Source organism: Tachypleus tridentatus, chromosome 3 (assembly GCF_004210375.1).
Source record: "Tachypleus tridentatus isolate NWPU-2018 chromosome 3, ASM421037v1, whole genome shotgun sequence".
In the NCBI taxonomy this organism is placed as follows: Eukaryota; Metazoa; Arthropoda; class Merostomata; order Xiphosura; family Limulidae; genus Tachypleus; species Tachypleus tridentatus.
The window spans coordinates 54,247,310-54,263,565 of NC_134827.1; positions in this window are offsets into that span (position 1 = coordinate 54,247,310).

Sequence of the window (16,256 nt, forward strand, 5' to 3'; positions counted from 1 at the left end):
AGAAGTACACTGAAGATATTACAACAAAACACCTAGATACAGAAGTGCACTGAAGATACTACAACAAAACATTTAGATACAGAAGTACATTGAAGATACTACAAAACATCTGGATACAGAAGTACACTGAAGATACTACAACAAAACACCTGGATTAGATACAGAAGTACACTGAAGATACTACAACAAAAACATCTAGATACAGAAGTACACTGAAGATACTACAACAAAACATCTAGATACAGAAGTACACTGAAGATACTACAACAAAACATCTAGATACAGAACTGTACACTGAAGATACTACAACAAAACACCTGGATACAGAAGTACACTGAAGATACTACAACAAAACACCTGGATACAGAAGTACACTGAAGATACTACAACAAAACACCTAGATACAGAAGTACACTGAAGATACTACAACAAAAAACATCTAGATACAGAAGTACACTGAAGATACTACAACAAAACATCTAGATACAGAAGTACACTGAAGATACTACAACAAAACATACTAAGATACTAGATACAGAGAACTACACTGAAGTACATCTGAAGATACTACAACAACAAAACATCTAGATACAGAAGTACACTGAAGATACTACAACAAAAACATCTAGATACAGAAGTACACTGAAGATACTACAACAAAACACCTAGATACAGAAGTACACTGAAGATACTACAAACAAAACACCTGGATACAGAAGTACACTGAAGATACTACAACAAAACACCTGAATACAGAACAGAAGTACTGACTGAAGATACATCTACAAAGTACAAAAGATACTACAACAAAACATTAGATACAGAAGTACACTGAAGATACTACAACAAAACATCTAGATACAGAAGTACACTGAAGATACTACAACAAAAACACCTAGATACAGAAGTACACTGAAGATACTACAACAAAACACCTAGATACAGAAGTACACTGAAGATACTACAACAAAACATCTAGATACAGAAGTACACTGAAGATACTACAACAAAACATCTAGATACAGAAGTACACTGAAGATACTACAACAAAACATCTAGATACAGAAGTACACTGAAGATACTACAACAAAACATCTAGATACAGAAGTACACTGAAGATACTACAACAAAACATCTAGATACAGAAGTACACTGAAGATACTACAACAAAACATCTAGATACAGAAGTACACTGAAGATACTACAACAAAACATCTGGATACATACACTGAAGATACACTGAAGATACTACAACAAAACACCTAGATACAGAAGTACACTGAAGATACTACAACAAAACACCTAGATACAGAAGTACACTGAAGATACTACAACAAAACACCTAGATACAGAAGTACACTGAAGATACTACAACAAAACACACTGAGATACAGAACAACACTGAAGATACTACAACTACAACAAAACACCTAGATACAGAAGTACACTGAAGATACTACAACAAAACATCTAGATACAGAAGTACACTGAAGATACTACAACAAAACATCTAGATACAGAAGTACACTGAAGATACTACAACAAAACATCTAGATACAGAAGTACACTGAAGATACTACAACAAAACACCTAGATACAGAAGTACACTGAAGATACTACAACAAAACACCTGGATACAGAAGTACACACTGAAGATACTACAACAAAACACCTGATACAGGAAGAAGTACACTGAAGATACTACAACAAAACACCTGGATACAGAAGTACACTGAAGATACTACAACAAAACACCTAGATACAGAAGTACACTGAAGATACTACAACAAAACACCTGGATACAGAAGTACACTGAAGATACTACAACAAAACATCTAGATACAGAAGTACACTGAAGATACTACAAAACATCTAGATACAGAAGTACACTGAAGATACTACAACAAAACACATTAGATACAGAAGTACACTGAAGATACTACAACAAAACATCTAGATACAGAAGTACACTGAAGATACTACAACAAAACATCTAGATACAGAAGTACACTGAAGATACTACAACAAAACACCTAGATACAGAAGTACACTGAAGATACTACAACAAAACACCTGGATACAGAAGTACACTGAAGATACTACAACAAAACACACCTAGATACAGAAGTACACTGAAGATACTACAACAAAACATCTAGATACAGAAGTACACTGAAGATACTACAACAAAACATCTAGATACAGAAGTACACTGAAGATACTACAACAAAACATCTAGATACAGAAGTACACTGAAGATACTACAACAAAACATCTAGATACAGAAGTACACTGAAGATACTACAACAAAAAACATCTAGATACAGAAGTACACTGAAGATACTACAACAAAACATCTAGATACAGAAGTACACTGAAGATACTACAACAAAACATCTAGATACAGAAGTACACTGAAGATACTACAACAAAACACCTAGATACAGAAGTACACTGAAGATACTACAACAAAACACCTGGATACAGAAGTACACTGAAGATACTACAACAAAACACACTGGATACAGAAGTACACTGAAGATACTACAACAAAACATCTAGATACAGAAGTACACTGAAGATACTACAACAAAACACCTAGATACAGAAGTACACTGAAGATACTACAACAAAACATCTAGATACAGAAGTACACTGAAGATACTACAACAAAACACCTAGATACAGAAGTACACTGAAGATACTACAACAAAACATCTAGATACAGAAGTACACTGAAGATACTACAACAAAACATCTAGATACAGAAGTACACTGAAGATACTACAACAAAACACCTAGATACAGAAGTACACTGAAGATACTACAACAAAACATCTAGATACAGAAGTACACTGAAGATACTACAACAAAACATCTAGATACAGAAGTACACTGAAGATACTACAACAAAACATCTAGATACAGAAGTACACTGAAGATACTACAACAAAACATCTAGATACAGAAGTACACTGAAGATACTACAACAAACTGAAGATACTACAACAAAACTAGATACAGAAGTACACTGAAGATACTACAACAAAACATCTAGATACAGAAGTACACTGAAGATACTACAACAAAACATCTAGATACAGAAGTACACTGAAGATACTACAACAAAACACCTAGATACAGAAGTACACTGAAGATACTACAACAAAACATCTAGATACAGAAGTACACTGAAGATACTACAACAAAACACCTAGATACAGAAGTACACTGAAGATACTACAACAAAACACCTGGATACAGAAGTACACTGAAGATACTACAACAAAACACCTGGATACAGAACTACACTGAAGATACTACAACAAAACACCTGGATACAGAAGTACACTGAAGATACTACAACAAAACACCTAGATACAGAAGTACACTGAAGATACTACAACAAAACACCTAGATACAGAAGTACACTGAAGATACTACAACAAAACATTAGATACAGAAGTGCACTGAAGATACTACAACAAAACATTAGATACAGAAGTACACTGAAGATACTACAACAAAACATCTAGATACAGAAGTACACTGAAGATACTACAACAAAATACCTGGATACAGAAGTACACTGAAGATACTACAACAAAACACCTGGATACAGAAGTACACTGAAGATACTACAACAAAACACCTGAATACAGAAGTACACTGAAGATACTACAACAAAACACCTAGATACAGAAGTACACTGAAGATACTACAACAAAACACCTAGATACAGAAGTACACTGAAGATACTACAACAAAACACCTAGATACAGAAGTACACTGAAGATACTACAACAAAACATTAGATACAGAAGTGCACTGAAGATACTACAACAAAACATTAGATACAGAAGTACACTGAAGATACTACAACAAAACATTAGATACAGAAGTACACTGAAGATACTACAACAAAACATCTAGATACAGAAGTACACTGAAGATACTACAACAAAACATCTAGATACAGAAGTACACTGAAGATACTACAACAAAACACCTGGATACAGAAGTACACTGAAGATACTACAACAAAACACCTGATACAGAAATACACTGAAGATACTACAACAAAACACCTAGATACAGAAGTACACTGAAGATACTACAACAAAACATCTAGATACAGAAGTACACTGAAGATACTACAACAAAACATCTAGATACAGAAGTACACTGAAGATACTACAACAAAACATCTAGATACAGAAGTACACTGAAGATACTACAAAACATCTAGATACAGAAGTACACTGAAGATACTACAACAAAACATCTAGATACAGAAGTACACTGAAGATACTACAACAAAACATCTAGATACAGAAGTACACTGAAGATACTACAACAAAACACCTAGATACAGAAGTACACTGAAGATACTACAACAAAACATCTAGATACAGAAGTACACTGAAGATACTACAACAAAACACCTGGATACAGAAGTACACTGAAGATACTACAACAACAAAACACCTGGATACAGAACTACACTGAAGATACACAACAAAACACCTGGATAGAAACTACACTGAAGATACTACAAACAAAACAACTGATACAGAAGTACACTGAAGATACTGCAACAAAACACCTAGATACAGAAGTACACTGAAGATACTACAACAAAACATTAGATACAGAAGTACACTGAAGATACTACAACAAAACATTAGATACAGAAGTGCACTGAAGATACTACAACAAAACATTAGATACAGAAGTACACTGAAGATACTACAACAAAACACCTGGATACAGAAGTACACTGAAGATACTACAACAAAATACCTGATACAGAAGTACACTGAAGATACTACAATAAAATACCTGGATACAGAAGTACACTGAAGATACTACAACAAAACACCAAGATACAGAAGTACACTGAAGATACTACAACAAAACACCTAGATACAGAAGTACACTGAAGATACTACAACAAAACACCTAGATACAGAAGTACACTGAAGATACTACAACAAAACACCTAGATACAGAAGTGCACTGAAGATACTACAACAAAACATTAGATACAAAAGTGCACTGAAGATACTACAACAAAACATTAGATACAGAAGTACACTGAAGATACTACAACAAAACATTAGATACAGAAGTACACTGAAGATACTACAACAAAACATCTAGATACAGAAGTACACTGAAGATACTACAACAAAACATCTAGATACAGAAGTACACTGAAGATACTACAACAAAATACCTAGATACAGAAGTACACTGAAGATACTACAACAAAATACCTGGATACAGAAGTACACTGAAGATACTACAACAAAACACGTGGATACAGAACTACACTGAAGATACCACAACAAAACATCTAGATACAGAAGTACACTGAAGATACTACAACAAAACATTAGATACAGAAGTACACTGAAAATACTACAACAAAACATCTAGATACAGAAGTACACTGAAGATACTACAACAAAACATCTAGATACAGAAGTGCACTGAAGATACTACAACAAAACATCTAGATACAGAAGTACACTGAAGATACTACAACAAAACATCTAGATACAGAAGTACACTGAAGATACTACAACAAAACATCTAGATACAGAAGTACACTGAAGATACTACAACAAAAAACACCTAGATACAGAAGTACACTGAAGATACTACAACAAAACACCTGGATACAGAAGTACACTGAAGATACTACAACAAAACACATGGATACAGAACTACACTGAAGATACTACAACAAAACATCTAGATACAGAAGTACACTGAAGATACTACAACAAAACATTAGATACAGAAGTACACTGAAGATACTACAACAAAACATCTAGATACAGAAGTACACTGAAGATACTACAACAAAACACCTAGATACAGAAGTACACTGAAGATACTACAACAAAAAAACATCTAGATACAGAAGTACACTGAAGATACTACAACAAAACATCTAGATACAGAAGTACACTGAAGATACTACAACAAAACACCTAGATACAGAAGTACACTGAAGATACTACAACAAAACATCTAGATACAGAAGTACACTGAAGATACTACAACAAAACATCTAGATACAGAAGTACACTGAAGATACTACAACAAAACATCTAGATACAGAAAGTACACTGAAGATACTACAACAAAACATCTAGATACAGAAGTACACTGAAGATACTACAACAAAACATCTAGATACAGAAGTACACTGAAGATACTACAACAAAATATCTAGATACAGAAGTACACTGAAGATACTACAACAAAACATCTAGATACAGAAGTACACTGAAGATACTACAACAAAACACCTAGATACAGAAGTACACTGAAGATACTACAACAAAACATCTAGATACAGAAGTACACTGAAGATACTACAACAAAACACCTGGATACAGAACTACACTGAAGATACTACAACAAAACACCTGGATACAGAACTACACTGAAGATACTACAACAAAACACCTGGATACAGAACTACACTGAATATACCCCAACAAAACAACTAGATAGAGAAGTAAACTGAAGATACTACAACAGAACACCTAGATACAGAAGTGCACTGAAGATACTACAACAAAACATTAGATACAGAAGTGCACTGAAGATACTACAACAAAACATTAGATACAGAAGTGCACTGAAGATACTACAACAAAACATTAGATACAGAAGTGCACTGAAGATACTACAACAAAATACCTGGATACAGAAGTCCACTGAAGATACTACAACAAAATACCTGGATACAGAAGTACACTGAAGATACTACAACAAAATACCTGGATACAGAAGTACACTGAAGATACTACAACAAAACACCAAGATACAGAAGTACACTGAAGATACTACAACAAAACACCTAAATACAGAAGTACACTGAAGATACTTGAACAAAACACCTTGATACAGAAGTGCACTGAAGATACTACAACAAAACATTAGATACAAAAGTGCACTGAAGATACTACAACAAAACATTAGATACAGAAGTACACTGAAGATACTACAACAAAACATTAGATACAGAAGTACACTGAAGATACTACAACAAAACATCTAGATACAGAAGTACACTGAAGATACTACAACAAAACATCTAGATACAGAAGTACACTGAAGATACTACAACAAAACATCTAGATACAGAAGTACACTGAAGATACTACAACAAAACACGTGGATACAGAACTACACTGAAGATACTACAACAAAACACCTAGATACAAAAGTCACTGAAGATACTACAACAAAACACCTAGATACAGAAGTGCACTGAAGATACTACAACAAAAACACCTGGATACAGAACTACACTGAAGATACTACAACAAAACTCTGGATACAGAACTACACTGAAGATACCACAACAAAACACGTAGATACAAAAGTCACTGAAGATACTACAACAAAACACCTAGATACAGAAGTACACTGAAGATACTACAACAAAACATCTAGATACAGAAGTACACTGAAGATACTACAACAAAATACCTAGATACAGAAGTACACTGAAGATACTACAACAAAATACCTGGATACAGAAGTACACTGAAGATACTTCAACAAAACACCTGGATACAGAACTACACTGAAGATACTACAACAAAACACCTAGATACAAAAGTCACTGAAGATACTACAACAAAACACCTGGATACAGAACTACACTAAATATACCCCAACAAAACAACTCTATAGAGAAGTAAACTGAAGATACTACAACAGAACACATAGATACAGAAGTGCACTGAAGATACTACAACAAAACATTAGATACAGAAGTGCACTGAAGATACTACAACAAAACATCTAGATACAGAAAAGCACTGAAGATACTACAACAAAATACCTGGATACAGAAGTACACTGAAGATACTACAACAAAATACCTGGATACAGAAGTACACTGAAGATACTACAACAAAACATCTAGATACAGAAGTACACTGAAGATACTACAACAAAACATCTAGATACAGAACTACACTGAAGATACCACAACAAAACACCTAGATACAGAAGTACACTGAAGATACTACAACAAAACATCTAGATACAGAAGTACACTGAAGATACTACAACAAAATATCTAGATACAGAAGTACACTGAAGATACTACAACAAAACATCTAGATACAGAAGTACACTGAAGATACTACAACAAAACATCTAGATACAGAAGTACACTGAAGATACTACAACAAAACAACTGGATACAGAAGTACACTGAAGATACTACAACAAAATACCTGGATACAGAAGTACACTGAAGATACTACAACAAAACACCTAGATACAGAAGTACACTGAAGATACTACAACAAAACATTTAGATACAGAAGTACACTGAAGATACTACAACAAAACATCTAGATACAGAAGTACACTGAAGATACTACAACAAAACATCTAGATACAGAAGTACACTGAAGATACTACAACAAAATATCTAGATACAGAAGTACACTGAAGATACTACAACAAAATATCTAGATACAGAAGTACACTGAAGATACTACAACAAAACATCTAGATACAGAAGTGCACTGAAGATACTACAACAAAACACCTAGATACAAAAGTACACTGAAGATACTACAACAAAACATCTAGATACAGAAGTACACTGAAGATACTACAACAAAACACCAGGATACAGAACTACACTGAAGATACTACAACAAAACAACTGGATACAGAAGTACACTGAAGATACTACAACAAAACACCTAGATACAGAAGTGCACTGAAGATACTACAACAAAACATTAGATACAGAAGTGCACTGAAGATACTACAACAAAACATTAGATACAGAAGTGCACTGAAGATACTACAACAAAACATTAGATACAGAAGTACACTGAAGATACTACAACAAAATACCTGGATACAGAAGTACACTGAAGATACTACAACAAAAATACCTGGATACAGAAGTACACTGAAGATACTACAACAAAACACCTAGATACAGAAGTACACTGAAGATACTACAACAAAACACCTAGATACAGAAGTACACTGAAGATACTACAACAAAACACCTAGATACAGAAGTGCACTGAAGATACTACAACAAAACATTAGATACAAAAGTGGACTGAAGATACTACAACAAAACATTAGATACAGAAGTGCACTGAAGATACTACAACAAAACATTAGATACAGAAGAACACTGAAAATACTACAACAAAACATCTAGATACAGAAGTACACTGAAGATACTACAACAAAACATCTAGATACAGAAGTACACTGAAGATACTACAACAAAACATCTAGATACAGAAGTACACTGAAGATACTACAACAAAATACCTGGATACAGAAGTACACTGAAGATACTACAACAAAACACCTAAATACAGAAGTACACTGAAGATACTACAACAAAACATCTAGATACAGAAGTACACTGAAGATACTACAACAAAACATCTAGATAGAAAAGTACACTGAAGATACTAAAACAAAACATCTAGATACAAAAGTAAACTGAAGATACTACAACAAAATATCTAGATACAGAAGTACACTGAAGATACTACAACAAAATATCTAGATACAGAAATACACTGAAGATACTACAACAAAACATCTAGATACAGAAGTACACTGAAGATACTACAACAAAACACCTAGATACAGAAGTACACTGAAGATACTACAACAAAACATCTAGGTACAGAAGTACACTGAAGATACTACAACAAAACACCAGGATACAGAACTACACTGAAGATACTACAACAAAACACCTGGATACAGAACTACACTGAAGATACTACAACAAAACAACTGGATACAGAAGTACACTGAAGATACTACAACAAAACACCTAGATACAGAAGTGCACTGAAGATACTACAACAAAACATTAGATACAGAAGTACACTGAAGATACTACAACAAAACATTAGATACAGAAGTGCACTGAAGATACTACAACAAAACATTAGATACAGAAGTGCACTGAAGATACTACAAGAAAATACCTGGATACAGAAGTCCACTGAAAATACTACAACAAAATACCTGGATACAGAAGTACACTGAAGATACTACAACAAAATACCTGAATACAGAAATACACTGAAGATACTAGAACAAAACATTAGATACAGAAGTGCACTGAAGATACTACAACAAAACATTAGATACAGAAGAACACTGAAAATACTACAACAAAACATCTAGATACAGAAGTACACTGAAGATACCACAACAAAACATCTAGATACAGAAGTACACTGAAGATACCACAACAAAACATCTAGATACAGAAGTACACTGAAGATACTACAACAAAACATCTAGATACAGAAGTACACTGAAGATACTACAACAAAACATCTAGATACAGAAGTACACTGAAGATACTACAACAAAATACCTGGATACAGAAGTACATTGAAGATACTACAACAAAATACCTGGATACAGAAGTACACTGAAGATACTTCAACAAAACACGTGGATACAGAACTACACTGAAGATACCACAACAAAACACCTAGATACAAAAGTCACTGAACATACTACAACAAAACACCTAGATACAGAAGTACACTGAAAATACTACAACAAAATACCTGGATACAGAACTACACTGAAGATACTTCAACAAAACTCGTGGATACAGAACTACACTAAAGATACCACAACAAAACACCTAGATACAAAAGTCACTGAACATGCTACAACAAAACACCTAGATACAGAAGTACACTGAATATACCCCAACAAAACATCTAGATACAGAAGTACACTGAAGATACTACAACAAAATACCTGGATACAGAAGTACATTGAAGATACTACAACAAAATACCTGGATACAGAAGTACAGTGAAGATACTTCAACAAAACACCTGGATACAGAACTACACTGAAGATACCACAACAAAACACCTAGATACAAAAGTCACTGAAGATACTACAACAAAACATCTAGATACAGAAGTACACTGAAGATACTACAACAAAACATCTAGATACAGAAGTACACTGAAGATACTACAACAAAACACCTGGATACAGAACTATACTGAAGATACCACAACAAAACACCTGGATACAGAACTACACTGAATATACCCCAACAAAACAACTGGATAGAGAAGTAAACTGAAGATACTACAACAGAACACCTAGATACAGAAGTGCACTCAAGATACTACAACAAAACATTAGATACAGAATTGCACTGAACCTATTACAACAAAATACCTGGATACAGAAGTGCACTCAAGATACTACAACAAAACATTAGATACAGAATTGCACTGAACCTATTACAACAAAATACCTCGATACAGAAGTCCACTGAAGATACTACAAGAAAACACCAGGATACAGAAGTACACTGAAGATACTACAACAAAACATCTAGATACAGAAGTACACTGAAGATATTACAACAAAACATCTAGATACAGAAGTACACTGAAGATACTACAACAAAATACCTGGATACAGAAGTACACTGAAGATACTACAACAAAACATCTAGATACAGAAGTACACTGAAGATACTATAACAAAACATCTAGATACATAAGTACACTGAAGATACCACAACAAAATATCTAGATACAGAAGTACACTGAAGATACTACAACAAAACATCTAGATACAGAAGTACACTGAATATACTACAACATAACATCTAGATCAGAAGTACACTGAAGATACTACAACAAAACAACTGGATACAGAAGTACACTGAAGATACTACAACAAAACACCTGGATACAGAAGTACACTGAACATACTACAACAAAACACCTAGATACAGAAGTACACTGAAGATACTACAACAAAACATCTAGATACAGAAGTACACTGAAAATACTACAACAAAACATCTAGATACAGAAGTACACTGAAGATACTACAACAAAACATCTAGATACAGAAGTACACTGAAGATACTACAACAAAATACCTGGATACAGAAGTACATTGAAGATACTACAACAAAATACCTGGATACAGAAGTACACTGAAGATACTTCAACAAAACTCGTGGATACAGAACTACACTGAAGATACCACAACAAAACACCTAGATACAAAAGTCACTGAACATACTACAACAAAACACCTAGATACAGAAGTACACTGAAGATACCACAACAAAACATCTAGATACAGAAGTGCACTGAAGATACTACAACAAAACATCTAGATACAGAAGTACACTGAAGATATTACAACAAAACATCTAGATACAGAAGTACACTGAAGATACTACAACAAAACATCTAGATACAGAAGTACACTGAAGATACTACAACAAAATACCTGGATACAGAAGTACATTGAAGATACTACAACAAAATACCTGGATACAGAAGTACAGTGAAGATACTTCAACAAAACACCTGGATACAGAACTACACTGAAGATACCACAACAAAACACCTAGATACAAAAGTACACTGAAGATACTACAACAAAACATCTAGATACAGAAGTACACTGAAGATACTACAACAAAACACCAGGATACAGAACTACACTGAAGATACTTCAACAAAACACCTGGATACAGAACTACACTGAAGATACCACAACAAAACACCTGGATACAGAACTACACTGAATATACCCCAACAAAACAACTGGATACAGAAGTACACTGAAAATACTACAACAAAATACCTGGATACAGAAGTACACTGAACATACTACAACAAAACACCTAGATACAGAAGTACACTGAAGATACTACAACAAAACATTTAGATACAGAAGTACACTGAAAATACTACAACAAAACATCTAGATACAGAAGTACACTGAAGATACTACAACAAAATATCTAGATACAGAAGTACACTGTAGATACTACAACAAAATATCTAGATACAGAAGTACACTGAAGATACTACAACAAAACATCTAGATACAGAAGTACACTGAAGATACTACAACATAACATCTAGATCAGAAGTACACTGAAGTCACTACAACAAAACAACTGGATACAGAAGTACACTGAAAATACTACAACAAAATACCTGGATACAGAAATACACTGAACATACTACAACAAAACACCTAGATACAGAAGTACACTGAAGATACTACAACAAAACATTTAGATACAGAAGTACACTGAAGATACTACAACAAAACATCTAGATAGAAAAGTACACTGAAGATACTACAACAAAACATCTAGATACAAAAGTACACTGAAGATACTACAACAAAATATCTAGATACAGAAGTACACTGTAGATACTACAACAAAATATCTATATACAGAAGTACACTGAAGATACTTCAACAAAACATCTAGATACAGAAGTGCACTAAAGAAACTACAACAAAACACCTAGATACAAAATGACACTGAAGATACTACAACAAAACATCTAGGTACAGAAGTACACTGAAGATACTACAACAAAACACCAGGATACAGAACTACACTGAAGATACTTCAACAAAACACCTGGATACAGAACTACACTGAAGATACCACAACAAAACACCTGGATAGAGAACTACACTGAATATACCCCAACAAAACAACTGGATAGAGAAGTAAACTGAAGATACTGCAACAGAACACCTAGATACAGAAGTGCACTCAAGATACTACAACAAAACATTAGATACAGAAGTGCACTGAACCTACTACAACAAAACATTAGTTACAGAAGTGCACTGAAGATACTACAACAAAACATTAGATACAGAAGTGCACTGAAGATACTACAACAAAATACCTGGATACAGAAGTCCACTGAAGATACTACAACAAAATACCTGGATACAGAAGTACACTGAAGATACTACAATAAAATACCTGAATACGGAAGTACACTGAAGATACTACAACAAAACACCAAGATACAGAAGTACACTGAACATACTACAACAAAACACCTAAATACAGAAGTACACTGAAGATACTTGAACAGAACACCTTGATACAGAAGTGCACTGAAGATAGTACAACAAAACATTAGATACAAAAGTGGACTGAAGATACTAGAACAAAACATTAGATACAGAAGTGCACTGAAGATACTACAACAAAACATTAGATACAGAAGAACACTGAAAATACTACAACAAAACATCTAGATATAGAAGTACACTGAAGATACCACAACAAAACATCTAGATACAGAAGTACACTGAAGATACCACAACAAAACATCTAGATACAGAAGTGCACTGACGATACTACAACAAAACATCTAGATACAGAAGTACACTAAAGATACTACAAAAAACATCTAGATACAGAAGTACACTGAAGATACTACAACAAAATACCTGGATACAGAAGTACATTGAAGATACTACAACAAAATACCTGGATACAGAAGTACACTGAAGATACTTCAACAAAACACGTGGATACAGAACTACACTGAAGATACCACAACAAAACACCTAGATACAAAAGTCACTGAACATACTACAACAAAACAGCTAGATACAGAAGTACACTGAAAATACTACAACAAAATACCTGGATACAGAACTACACTGAAGATACTTCAACAAAACTCGTGGATACAGAACTACACTGAAGATACCACAACAAAACACCTAGATACAAAAGTCACTGAACATACTACAACAAAACACCTAGATACAGAAGTACACTGAAGATATTACAACAAAACATCTAGATACAGAAGTACACTGAAGATACTACAAAAAAACACCAGGATACAGAACTACACTGAAGATACTTCAACAAAACACCTGGATACAGAACTACACTGAAGATACCACAACAAAACGCCTGGATATAGAACTACACTGAATATACCCCAACAAAACAACTGGATACAGAAGTACACTGAAAATACTACAACAAAATACCTGGATACAGAAGTACACTGAACATACTACAACAAAACACCTAGATACAGAAGTACACTGAAGATACTACAACAAAATATTTAGATACAGAAGTACACTGAAGATACTACAACAAAACATCTAGTTAGAAAAGTACACTGAAGATACTACAACAAAACATCTAGATACAGAAGTACACTGAAGATACTACAACAAAATATCTAGATACAGAAGTACACTGTAGATACTACAACAAAATATCTATATACAGAAGTACACTGAAGATACTTCAACAAAACATCTAGATACAGAAGTGGACTGAAGAAACTACAACAAAACACCTAGATACAAAAGTACACTGAAGATACTACAACAAAACATCTAGGTACAGAAGTACACTAAAGATACTACAACAAAACACCAGGATACAGAACTACACTGAAGATACTTCAACAAAACACCTGGATACAGAACTACACTGAAGATACCACAACAAAACACCTGGATACAGAACTACACTGAAGATACCACAACAAAACACCTGGATACAGAACTACACTGAAGATACCACAACAAAACGACTGGATAGAGAACTACACTGAATATACCCCAACAAAACAACTGGATACAGAAGTACACTGAAAATACTACAACAAAATACCTGGATACAGAAGTACACTGAACATACTACAACAAAACACCTAGATACAGAAGTACACTGAAGATACTACAACAAAATATTTAGATACAGAAGTACACTGAAGATACTACAACAAAACATCTAGTTAGAAAAGTACACTGAAGATACTACAACAAAACATCTAGATACAGAAGTACACTGAAGATACTACAACAAAATATCTAGATACAGAAGTACACTGTAGATACTACAACAAAATATCTATATACAGAAGTACACTGAAGATACTTCAACAAAACATCTAGATACAGAAGTGCACTGAAGAAACTACAACAAAACACCTAGATACAAAAGTACACTGAAGATACTACAACAAAACATCTAGGTACAGAAGTACACTAAAGATACTACAACAAAACACCAGGATACAGAACTACACTGAAGATACTTCAACAAAACACCTGGATACAGAACTACACTGAAGATACCACAACAAAACACCTGGATAGAGAACTACACTGAATATACCCCAACAAAACAACTGGATAGAGAAGTAAACTGAAGATACTGCAACAGAACACCTAGATACAGAAGTGCACTCAAGATACTACAACAAAACATTAGATACAGAAGTGCACTGAACCTACTACAACAAAACATTAGTTACAGAAGTGCACTGAAGATACTACAACAAAACATTAGATACAGAAGTGCACTGAAGATACTACAACAAAATACCTGGATACAGAAG